Raw genomic sequence first — 12903 nt, 5'->3', positions numbered from 1 at the left:
AGCCAAAAGTATTTAAGAACTCGGCAATATCAATACCACACACATTGTGAATATTGGGAAACCCAAGAGTTGTAAGACTTGCTACTCATGTGTTGTGAAATGCACATCACCAGTTGATATGAACATACATTGCCAAAGCCAAGACAAAAGAACAGTGACACTGTATCCCAGTGACTATTTGGTTGTTGGTGCAGACTGGAAAGAAAGGTGGAGGAGGTTATCCAGAGGGAGAGGATCACAGATGCAGAGGAGTCTTAAAGATCACTAATGTGATTCCTTGTTGCCCTGAAAAATGATTTAAAGTTGAATGCCAAAGAAACCTTGTGAAGTTGTTGTTGTTCTAAGTTGGAAGTTACCACTGAAGCACACTTAGTTATTTTGTGAAGCATTGAATGAGCAGGAGAGCATACCCATATGACAAGTTGTGGAATTAGAAGGCCTGGTATACAAATCAACCAGGCAGTAGTGGATGTAACGCTCACCTGGTATCCACGGGGACGTCACTCAGCCTGTTCTGACCTCTTACGACCTCGAACCCTTCCCTGGAGTCTACTCGACTGGAGACTGGGCCTGAAACACAGGATTATTAGAGTTTAACTCCCTATTGTCTCTGTGTGCTTGAACCCCTTCTTCCCCGGGGCCACCCTTCCCTTTGATCCACAGCTCACCTTGTTTTCTTGGAAAGTGTGCTCTCCGTCCTGCTTTCAGCGCAGGGGAGCGTTGATTGATGCGGGCTCGTTGCTGCCTAGTTACTTCACTGGCAAGAGTCCAACAGGTAAGTATAATGAGTCTTTTGAACAGTTCTCTAACTTTGTTCCTTCCCTTCCTTAGATGATGGCCGGCGTCCGAGGATGGCGACGTGCTGCTGAGATGAGTAGCGCTGAAGGTGAGTGAGAGCGCGATGCAACCCTTTCGTATTTGTATTGAACTGAGTTCTTTTTCTGTGTCTTTTAGGTGCTGCAACGTTTTCAGCGTGGATGCCGGTTATGAAGAAGAAATGGGGTGAGTAAGCGTGGTATACGGCACCTCTAGATGTTTCCATGCTAACCTGGAGTGTCTTTTCCCTCTTGCAGATGGATGAGAAGTTCCGGAGACAGAGTTCCCCCAGAGCGGCTGGGATTCAGGTAAGCGTTTGAAGCTCGTACAGTCTTTAAAAATAAGCGAAGATTTGCTGAATGCTTACTAATGTCTTTTTTCTGTTCTTTTCCCTTTTCCTTAGGAAGCGGCGTGCCGGGATGGGAGTGACACCGCCGAAGATGCCCGCGGAACAGAAGAAGTGATGAATGATGGGCAGAAGCACCGCAAGGTAAGGCTGTTCCTAACAGTGTTCTTGTTCTTGCAGGAGCTGAGTGCAGAAGAAAGATGCAGGCCTCCTGGAGACCGATCCGAACACGGTGAGTGTCACGCTGCAGGTGCAGAAAACACAAAGCATGTTTCTCAGCCTGGGCGTGGCTTAAATAGTCTCTGGGTATCCCAGGTGTCTCTGGGCTGAACCACACCCAAACGACTAGACTGCACATGCAGTTCTGGGAACCAAAATATGTGGGGGCATCCATCTTGTCCCCATCAATGCACTACAAGTCCAATCCCCAATGTTATCCTATGGGAGTGAGTGAGTCTGGTGCCACAAGGGCCAAGTCTGACTCCAAGTGGGTCTTTGGAGGGATGGAGAGGCCCTTGAGGGCCATGTAGGTGATCGTGGCCTGGCTCCAGCCTGACATCTTGGAGGGCTGGGGACACGAGGGGCAGGAATCATGACAGTGGATAAAGTGATGAACTGTGGTTCTAACAAAGACAACTCAAGTTAATTGTGACAGTGAAATAAGGATTGTGTAAACCTATGGTGGAGGAGTTACACTTCTTCAGAAACCAAAACTTGTGGCAAATCATCCTGACAAAGACTATTGTTGTTGGTTACTTGAAGAAGATCAAGGTGAAGCTTGTTCTTACTCCATCAGGAATTGGAGCATACTATTTCTTTTGGTACATTATCGAGTGAACAGAACTTATTGTTATCAAGTTTAAAATCCTCAAAGACTGTATTGGAACTTTGTGGAAAACCAAGATTTCCTTATTTTCTTTTGAACCGTGGAACAAAACATTGCTCAAATCTGGGGAAGGAGATCTATTTCTAAGGTAGTCCAGATATTAAGACTCCAGGAGAAGAGATAGCACTAAGTTAGCAGAGATATTCAGACTCTAACAGGAGACCTTTGACTAGGGTACCATAGATATTCAGACTCCAGCAGGAGATCTATTACTAAGGTAGCACAGATATTTAGACTCCAGCAGGAGAGGTATCACAGATATCCAGACTACAGCAGGAGAGCGATCACTAAGTTAGCACCTATATTCAGACTGCAGCCGTGGAGCAATCACTAAGGATACAGAAATATTGAGATTATGACAAAAGAGCTATCACTCAGCTAGGACACACATTCAGAGACTCCAGCAGGAGAGCCATCGCTGAGGTAGCATAGATATTCATTCAGGCTCCAGCAGGGAGCTATCACTGGGGTACCATAGATATTTAGACACCAGCAGGAAATGTATTACTAAGGTAGCACAGATATACAGACTCCCGCTGGAGAGCTATCACTAGTGTAGCTCAGATATTCAGACTCCATCAGGGGGGCAATCACCAAGGTAGCATAGATATTTAGATTCCAGCAGGAAAGCAATCAGTAAGGTAGCACTGATATTCAGACTCAAGCAGGACATCTATAACTAAGGTAGGACATATATTAAGACTGTGGCAGAAGAGCTACCACTCAGATAGCACAGATATTCAGACTCCAACTGGAGATTTATCACTAATGTAGCACAGATCAGCGATCGAAATTACGATTGGATAAGCAGGAGATAAACACACCTCTTTGGTATTCATCATAAACCAGTGACCAGGAGCTACCAGGGCAGGACTATGAGTTAGTGGATAGCGTTCTGCAAATCTAACTTCCACATAGGTTACAAAAATACAATTTTGTCCATTATTTATGACAATTATGCTTTAAATGTTCTATAGATGTGTCCCAATGTTTATTTATAGATTGACCCATACAAACAAGTTAAATTCACATTGGTGTATTTGTTTCTGCACCAGTTGGCCTGTGGAGCCAAATGTAGCTCCTGGTTGCTGTTGGTATAAAGCTAACCTTAGCTCTTCCAGGGTAAAAGCAGGAGATAAATAGCTCCCAGCTCCCCCCAGGTATTTATATTCTGTCAGGAGAGCTAACACTAAGATAGTACAGATATTCATAATCCATCAGGAGAGCTACCACAAAGATAGCACATATATTCAGACTCCAGCAGGAGAGCTATCACTAAGATAGCACAGATATTCAGACTCCAGCAGGAGAGCTATCACTGAGGTAGCACAGCTATTCAGAATCCAGCAGGAGAGCTATCACTGAGGTAGCACAATTATTCAGACTCTAGCAAGAGGGATGTGTCTCAGGTGACAAAGCTATTTGGAGTCTGAAAAGAGAGCTTTACCTGAGATTAGAAAGATATTTAGACTGCAACAGGGGAGCAATCCCTCCGGTTACACCAATATTCAGATTCTGTCAAGAGAGCTACATCTGAGTTAACACTGATGTGTCCTGTTGAATTCTTACAGAATATTCTCTTGTGGGAAGTGACCACCTGTTTTCCCCTCTGCACCCCTTCAGTGTTATACTCTATTATCATGTGCTTGGTAGAGTTTCCATGGGCCGTGCTTTCTAGTTTCCTAAAGTTATCTGTGTACACCTCCTCCCCCTCATCTGTCCAGTTTACTTGTACGGTGTGCCCATGAAATAGCCCCCTTGTTTTTGCACAGGGACATATGCATCAGACATCCCCCTTCCTCTACTGTCACCTCTTGTCGCAGGAATTGTCTTGGTGTCCCTGTGAGGTGTGGGATGAGTGAGCACACAGCATATGCCATTGGTGCTTCCTCGCCCCACCCTCTTCATCTCTTTTTATCATACATTTTCAGATGCAAGGAACCAGGAGAGGAGGAGATGACTGAAGACAGAAAAAAAGAACAATCCAACCCCTATTACATTTGCATCAAATGTTGTTCTCCTTCCATTCACCCTAGCATTCTCTTGCCTGTCTTCTCTTTCATTTATGGGTCTTCTATAGAGTCTTACAGAAGTACACAATGTCAATGATAATTGGCTTATACTTCCATTTAGGTGATGCTTCTCTCTTGTCTTTCCGTTGTGCTGCTGTGACGTCGACATATGGATCCATGCCCTCCTTTCCTTTATCTTCACTGCCATTGGGGTTGCGTAGACAACTTCAAATGGACTGCAGAACCTTTGTTCCTTCCACTTCCTTACTATGTTGCGGACGAGAACTCTGTCTCCAGGATAGAGAGGCTGTGCTTGTGGAAAGTCCTCCTCCGGGTGGTCACTTGTGCTCTTCAACATTGATCAACCGACATGTAGGTCCCTGAACTTGGAGGGAGATGTAGCAGAGGACATTTATCTCTTCTGTTAAATATGTTTTCATTTCGTCTCTGCGGATCTCGGAGCTAGGGTTAGGATCCAAAATTGAACGTGCAGAAGGCACAGGTGCATGCATCCTCCGACCCGTTATAATTTTGTGCGGAGTCAAATGATGATCTGCACTGGGTGAGTTGTGAAGGGCAAAAAGAGCCAGGGGGAGGCAAGAAATACAGTTTTGGCACAGAGAAGAGGTTAGCTTCGCCAAGCATTCTTTAAGCAAGCCATTGAGTCTTTCAACAATTCTGTTGACCTGTGCTGTTGACCTGTGGCCCATACACTGTGCAAATCTTGTGTTTTATCCTTTAGAGGTGCCTAATCTCATCAAAAAGGCCGTTGGTGAAATGCTGCCCAATAACCGACCTTATCTCCTCACATACGTCCCACCTTGGAAACACTTCCCTCACCAAGAATTTGGCAGCACATTTCACGTCATTTTTTGCACAGGGTTCAGCCTCAAGCCAGCATGAAAAGGGACAGACAACAACAATTAGGTATTTTAAGACAAGCATCTTACTTGCATATCAACATAGTTGATATGCAAGTGCCGGAAGGGCCCTTCCACTCGCAGTATCATTCTGTGAATGGTTTTTAATGTATGACCAGACAAAAATTGTTGACAAACCACACAGTTCACCATAAACTGCCACTCGCTCATGCAGATTTGATACATACTGATGTGGCAGGATTGCTATGCTATCATATCTAGGATTGCTATGCCATACAGGATTGCTATGCTATGTTATGCAATACTATGTTATGTAATGCAATGCTGTTAGGCCCTGCCATACAGTTAGGCCCTGCCATACAGTTAGGCCTCAGACCCTCCATGTCACCTTCTTGTGCCTGCTCTACACGCAGCACCCCGGACAGGCCCAAACCCCTCCTAGTGCAGAGGACACGTCAGACCTTCCCTTCCGCTTATTCTCTACACGTTTAGCATTACCCCATTAGCCCCATATATGGAAGATAACAGAAGGGGTTTCTGTAAATGCTGCTTATTCATAATACAACACAATGGGCCTCATTGCGAGGAGGGCGGTATGGGATTACTGGCACCGTAAGGGCACCAGTGCCAGTAACCCCTTCCCGCCCTACTACGAGTTCACTTCGCGGTCCTTCCTTAATGCCTGGTTTTTGCAGGCGTTAAGGATGGGACCCGCAAAGGGACACCAGGGTCAATAACGGTACCGCAGTTTGCGGTACCGTTATTGCTGCCTTCCCCCTTCCCATTGAGCCCAATTGGGGCTCAAATGGGAATGAGGAATGGCCCTGGTGAATGGGGAATTACCGGTCCCTCCGACCTCGGAATGGACCGGTAATTACTCCATTCACCAGGCCGGAGTCGGAAGGGTTTTGGAGGCAGCCATGGTGCTAATAGCGCCATGGCTACCTCCAACCTCGTAATGAGGCCCAATATCACTGCAGGGCTGCGTCACAAGGTCACAAGTAAAATGTCGATGGTTCTTGTCAAATGTCTGATTAGTCGTACCAAGTAACACCCCCATTGTGAAAGTACAGAAACATAATAGTGTTTGCCTTTGATATGCTATATAAAATGGCACTCTAGGGTGGAGGGAGAGAGAGAGAGAGCACCATGTGCCAACTGCCCGAACACTTGCATGCTGTTTTCCCTGCTGATAACTCTGTATGCAGTGTATTTACAATATAAATACATGAAGCTTGATTTACCACCTGTCTGTCTGATCTCCTTATTTGCTGTAAACTGAGGCTGGCCTAGGGGTCCTTATCTCGGCCAGCACAGAAATAGTGCCATGACCGCTAGTCAGGACTCTGCAGGAGTTTTTCTGGGGGCTGACATCAACCATCTCCGCCGTCCGACTACATTAGGTCATCATCAAACTGAGGGAGCTGTTAAGAAGCATGGCACACTTGTTATCTCCAAAGATGCCAAACTCAGTGGTGTGATTGGGAAGTGGCCTCTGGAAAATCTCTGTCGGAGCACGGCCGTGAACCTGTTTGATTTTCCTCAGACGGAGTGGTAAATATCAACCTTCCGCTTTTGGCAGTGTGCTCTCTCGGCACTGGACGTTATTTTGACTAAACCTGATTTGCAATGTCTTATATGCGCTCTCTCTCTCTCTCTCTCTCTCTCTCTCTCTCTCTCTCTCTCTCTCTCTCTCTCTCTCTCTCTCTCTCTTTCTTTCTCTGAGCGCATTCATCGTGTTTGTCTACGGTCTGTCTGTTTTGGGCTTTTAGGTGCTAGGTGGTGGCTTCGGTGTAGAGATTAAATTGACTAAGAATGAGTGCAGCAAGCTATCTTGCACGTAACAATTTTTTTATTATTAGCCAACGACTGAGAGATAAATAGTATTAGAAGTTTGTGTACAGTTTGTGGCAGGCAAATATAGAAACATATAGTGTCCCGTAGTATAACAGAGCAGTGTCTCTGCATTCGCCCACAACCACTGTATCAGTGCACCACGATTCGAATGCAAAAAGCACTGGCACATCTCAACATCGAAACCGAATGTTTAATGTTCAGTGTTTAATGTTTTCGGAGATGTTCTCAACAAACATAAAACAATAATAAAGTCAAGCTCTGGCCTAAAGAAGGCAGGAGAGGTGTCATTTGTTTTAAAGGGCTTTTCTGGTGAACAACTGATCTATCATGTAATGTAATTTCTGTCTATTTGTCATGCTCTGTGTAAGAATAAAGGAAGTGTTATTCTTTCTACTACTGGTAAATTTTGTATTGCGTGTTGTACTGGCTATTTGGATTATAGAATTGTCATGTTAGGTTTAACTGTTTATGTTGCAGTTCGTTTTGCTGCATTGCATGTGTGCTGCCACATAAACACGGTTTGTGACTATGTGTGGGGGTCCAGGTGTGTTGTCACGTAGCCCCCAGGATGCAATGCATTTGCCACTGGGTGGTTATTAAGGGTAATTTCTCAGATTGATTGTTGTCCATTCCTGTGGGCTGCCGTTTCCAGGATTGCAACTGACAGGATTGTCTAGTGTTTTTTTTATTTCCCTCTCCACCGCTGTATTATTTTTATTTTTCCTTCATCCAGACCACAGTCTATTGCTGCTGTTTACAAAAACGGGGGACATGTCGCTGTTGTCATGATGCCTACCTCCAAGGAGCCAGGTCCGACCCAGCAACCCCAGAGGCAGGCATCATTTCCCCCAGGGAAGTGCCAGCGGGCCCAAGCTGGGGCCCTTTGGACACAGTCCTGGGGCCTTAGGCGCCAGGCTCATGTTGGACCCCTGTCCTGGCGCCTTAGGCGCCAGGCTCATAAAGCTAGACATGTGTTCAAGTGTTTTAATGTGCACTTACCTGATGCAGACCATGCTGCTACATCCAGGCCCTCTTGAGGCCTGAATGGAACTACTTTACCTGTGGGACTACTTTCAACCTGGGTGTGGTCGGGGAAGGATACATACCTGATCGGTGGAAGGATACATACCTGGAACTTCTTCCAAAGCTATTTAAACCACGCCCGATCAGCAACTCACGCTTCGCGTTGTTCTGCTCCTCGCAGCTGGACGCTCACCGTGTCAGCTCCTGCATCTGGACTTCAGCCACGCCTGTCAGCATCCTGGGTCACCTGCAAAGGGGGATAAGAGAGAATTGGAGAGAAAGAAGACCTTACCTGCTAAAGCTGTATCACGGAGACATCACACCGACGATCCTGAAAGGGAAGACATCATTTTTAAAAGCATTTCGCTTCGATCGCTGCAGCGCTGCATTTCACTCACCTTTCCTGGGCACCTCCATCTTCAGCAGCGATCATCCGGATCCGCAGCCACTTCCCAGAGCCTAGAGAGAAAAAGACAAGAACACAAGGTGAGAGAAGGAAGGGAATAGGAAAAGCTCAGTTTCCTTCTAAGACTTACCTGTTGGGTCATTCCCATTTCATTTCGGGTCCTGCCGCTTCCTGGCATTCCGGACCCCGGCCCCTATGGGGAAAAAAGACAAAGACATTGAATGAGCGAATGCAAAGACATTACCCGAACGCTCATCCAGAACTTACCTGTCATTTATTGGAACTGCACGTTTCACTTCGGGTCGGCGCGATATCTCCGGCATTCCGAACCCCGGCCCCTAAGGGGAAAAAGACATAAGCGTTAGCGCTTGCTGCAATATGACTATGAACATTATTATTAAGCTTGAACTTTTGAACTTGCAACAGAACTCTTACAGCGCCTTACCTGAATAGTGAAGCTTATTTGAACTTCCAACAAACCTCAATCCAGTGAAGTAACTGGGTTTCAACGCGCCCCTGCATCAGAAGCAGGATGGAGAACTCATCCTTCCAGACCCTAAGGTGAGACTTCACGGGGAATCGTGGAAGGGAATCGTGGAGGGTTGGAAGGGAGTGGGAGGCTTGAGCATTATTCCGTCAGTAGGTAATACTCCCTTTTCACGCACAGGGGAATATTCCTGCGAGCCAGAGAAGCCAGAGTAGAGGGGCCCTTCCTGTCCATCTTCAGAGTCCTGCGCTTCACCATTGAAGAAGCATCAGCACTCGAAGCCAGACCTGCGCCTCCGTGGGAATCAGGTGAGAGTGACAGAACGCGAAGCCTACCCACAATTTCCCACCCGGGCGCTATGGAGACTTCCGAGACAGATCAGCTGGCCCAGCTTTTGGGGGAATTACGGGAGAAGTGCACTCAGCCCGCCAGGAGACTAACGCTCTCAAAAGAGAACTGATCCTATCCAAGGAAAGAACAGATGACCTGGCCAAAAGGTTATTGCAGGCCCAGGCAGGGCACACTCCTTTACCTAATTCCGGAGGTACTTCCACATCAATGGGTTTGAATAACCCGGTACAAATCAAACTACCTGGACACATGCCTTTGGCCCCGCCTGAACATTTTGCGGGGGATCCCAAGAAATATGCCGTCTTTATGAACCAATGTCGTTTACACTTTCAATGCAGACCCGGGGCCTTCCCTAACGACCAGACCAAGGTAGCCTTTATACTATCTTACCTCAGTGGCAGTGCTGCCGATTGGTCTATTCCATTGGTAAATAAGGATGATCCCATTCTCCAGAATTTTCAGGGTTTCCAGGCCAGCATGGAAAGATTGTTTGCTCGACACTCTCAAGGACAGGCCCTTGATAACAAACTGCTATCCTTACGACAAGGTAATCAGGATCTCCTGTCCTACGTTGCCACCTTTAATAGACTGGTTGTGGAAACTGGAGGGCCAGAAAACAAAAGGATCACATTGTTTCATCGAGGCCTGCGCGGAGAGCTTAAGGATGTTCTAGCTCAGATAGTAGATCCACCCCAGGTCTGCGCAGACTACATAGACTTGGTGGTTCAACTTGATCACAGACTTCAAAATAGAAAAGCAGATCGGTTCAAGTACGAAACCCGAGTACCGATCAAAACCCACGCCAACTTCAAGAGTACCGACATATCCGAACCTATGCAAATCGGCGGTGTTAAAGGACCATTAACGCAGAAGGAACGAGAGAGAAGGCGGCAAATGCAACTTTGTCTGTATTGCGGGATTTCCCGTCGCTTTCTTCGAAATTGTCCGGTTAAACCACCTAAAAAGGTGGTTGGAGCCACTGATAACGATTTATTGACACCTGATTCGGGAAACGACCTAGCCCGACAAGCGTAGGGGTCCGCTTGCCGAGCTTGAAAACAGATTCTTTGACCTCGCATTTTGTCATGCCAATGGTGCTCGTGGACCCAAAACAGCCTCAACAGTTGCATGCTATAAAAGCATACATCGACAGTGGAGCTATTGGAAATTACATAGACCGTGAATTGGCTTCCAGGATTAAGCTCCCTCTCCGCCCGAAAGTAACCCAAGATGTCATTACTACAGTAGATGGAACCGAAATAGCCTCAGGGCCTGTAACGCATTCCACTGTTGAAATGACACTGGTGGGTCAGGATGGACATTGGGAAGCAATCGTGTTTGATGTGATCAAGGCCCCACAATTTCAAGTAATTCTTGGAATTCCTTGGTTAGAAACACATAATCCCAGAATTGACTGGCGAGCAAAGAAGATAAGTTTTCCTGATTGTGAACCAACTTGTTATCCAAGAAATCCAGTTATGGGTCTAGCCTCAGCAACTTCCACCCCTGTACAGCTACCGTCAGAATACCAAGAATTCCAAGACATTTTTCAGAAGGAACAGGCTAACACGTTACCTCCCCATCGGTCTTATGATTGCCAAATCGATCTGGTACCCAATGCTCAACTACCTTGCAGTAGGATGTATGCTCTTACGGAACCTGAGAACTTGCATTTGCGTCAGTATTTAGATCAGTACCTAGCCAATGGTTTTATTCTCCCTTCCAAGTCTCCTGTCTCCTCAGCTCTGTTCTTCGTGCCGAAAAAAGAGGGCGACCTTAGAACATGTATAGACTATCGCACCCTAAATCAAATAACGATTAAGAATCGTTATCCTCTGCCCCTGATCCCTGAGCTTATCGACCAGGTGAAAGACGCTTGTGTGCACACCAAGTTAGATCTTCGAGGAGCTTATCACCTGGTACGTATAAAAGAAGGCGACGAATGGAAGACTGCATTCCGCACCAAATTTGGGCTCTTCGAATATCAGGTGATGCCCTTCGGTTTGTGCAATGCACCTGCCGCCTTTCAGTACTTTATGAATGATGTTCTTCTGGAATTTATCGATGTCTGTGTCATTGTTTATATTGACGACATCCTGGTGTACTCTTCTTCAGAATCCGATCACAGAAAACATGTTAGGGCAGTTCTTGAGAAATTGCGCCAGCACAGACTATTTGCAAAGCTCGAAAAATGCGTTTTTCATACCACAGAAGTTGAGTTTCTCGGATTCATCCTGACACCACAAGGAGTCCGAATGGAATCGCGAAAGGTGGACGCCATCCTCAAATGGCCATCTCCTAGCTCGGTGAAGGGAGTTCAGAGCATGCTCGGCTTCGCCAATTTCTATCGAAGATTCATCCCGGAATTTTCCCGAACAGTCCAACCCATCACAGCTCTCCTAAAGAAAAACAAACACTTTGAATGGACTCTTGAGGCCGAACAAGCCTTTCAGGACCTGAAAACCAAATTCACCTCTGCACCTGTATTGAAGCACCCGCACCCAGATCTCCCTTACATTGTGGAAACCGACGCATCCAGTTCGGCCATGGGAGCTGTCCTGTCGCAAAGAGACCCAGAAACTAACCAACTACACCCTGTGGCCTTTTGGTCCAGGAAATTTTCTCCCCCTGAAATCAACTCCGCAATTACCGACAAAGAGTTACTGGCTATTAAATCTGCTTTCAAGGCTTGGCGTCACTACCTTCTCGGGGCAAGACACACCATCACCGTAATTACGGACCACAGAAATTTACAGTATTTAAAGACGGCCAAAGCTCAATCTTCACGACAACTCCGATGGTCTTTATTCTTTGCGGAATTTGATTTTGTAATTACCTATCGCCCTGGCTGCAAGAATGGTAAAGCGGACGCCTTATCCCGGATTGGCATGGAAGAACCCAATTCAAGTTTAGAACCTGTGCCAATCATACCTGAACAAAGAATCTTAGGCCTAACTTCATTGCAAACTATTGAGGACATCCAAACGCAAGTAAAACAACTTCTAGACTCTTCAGCCTTACTGGAATGGAGTCAAAAGGGTCCTCATTACACCGTTAAGGATGATTTACCCTACTTCCAGGAGCGGTTGTTTCTGCCAAGTAAAGAATTGCAAGAACTTGTTATTGCCCATCATCATGAATCATTAATGGAAGGACACCCTGGTATCGCTAAAACGGAGGAAAAAATCAAACGCCACTTCTGGTGGCCTTCTTGGAGAAAAGACATAAAGTCTTTTGTATTGTCTTGCGGAATTTGCGCCCAAAACAAGGGTCAAAAGAAAAGGCCAGCCGGCCTACTTCAACCCTTGGATATTCCACCGGCACCATGGCACACCTTGTCAATGGACTTTATAACTGACCTGCCTCCTTGTGCTGGTTACAACACTATTCTTGTAATTGTGGATCTGTTCTCCAAAATGGCCCACTTTATCCCTTTAAAAGGTTTGCCTTCAGCTTCCACTTGGCCAAGGAATTTCTGGAGAATATAGTTTGCATACATGGTTTCCCTTCCATATTAGTCTCGGATTGTGGAAGTCAATTTATCTCCCATTTTTGGAAGAAGTGTTGCCAACTAGCACAAATAGATGTGAGGTTATCCACCAGCCACCACCCCCAGACCGACGGACAAACCGAGAGAACCAATCAGACTCTCAAGCAATATCTTCGGTGCATGTTACACCAATCCGAGTTAAATTGGAAAGACATCCTTTGGATCGCAGAATATGCATACAACAATTCAGTGCATTCTGGAACCGGACAAACTCCTTTTTATACTTTGTATGGTCACCATCCTCTGACCTCTGACCTAGATCCACCTCTGACCCTGGAAATGCCCGCA

This window comes from Ambystoma mexicanum, chromosome 8 (assembly GCF_040938575.1).
Source record: "Ambystoma mexicanum isolate Mex_15411 chromosome 8, UKY_AmexF1_1, whole genome shotgun sequence".
In the NCBI taxonomy this organism is placed as follows: Eukaryota; Metazoa; Chordata; class Amphibia; order Caudata; family Ambystomatidae; genus Ambystoma; species Ambystoma mexicanum.
The sequence above is the reverse complement of the archived record's forward strand: the minus strand, read 5'-3'. Positions refer to the sequence as shown.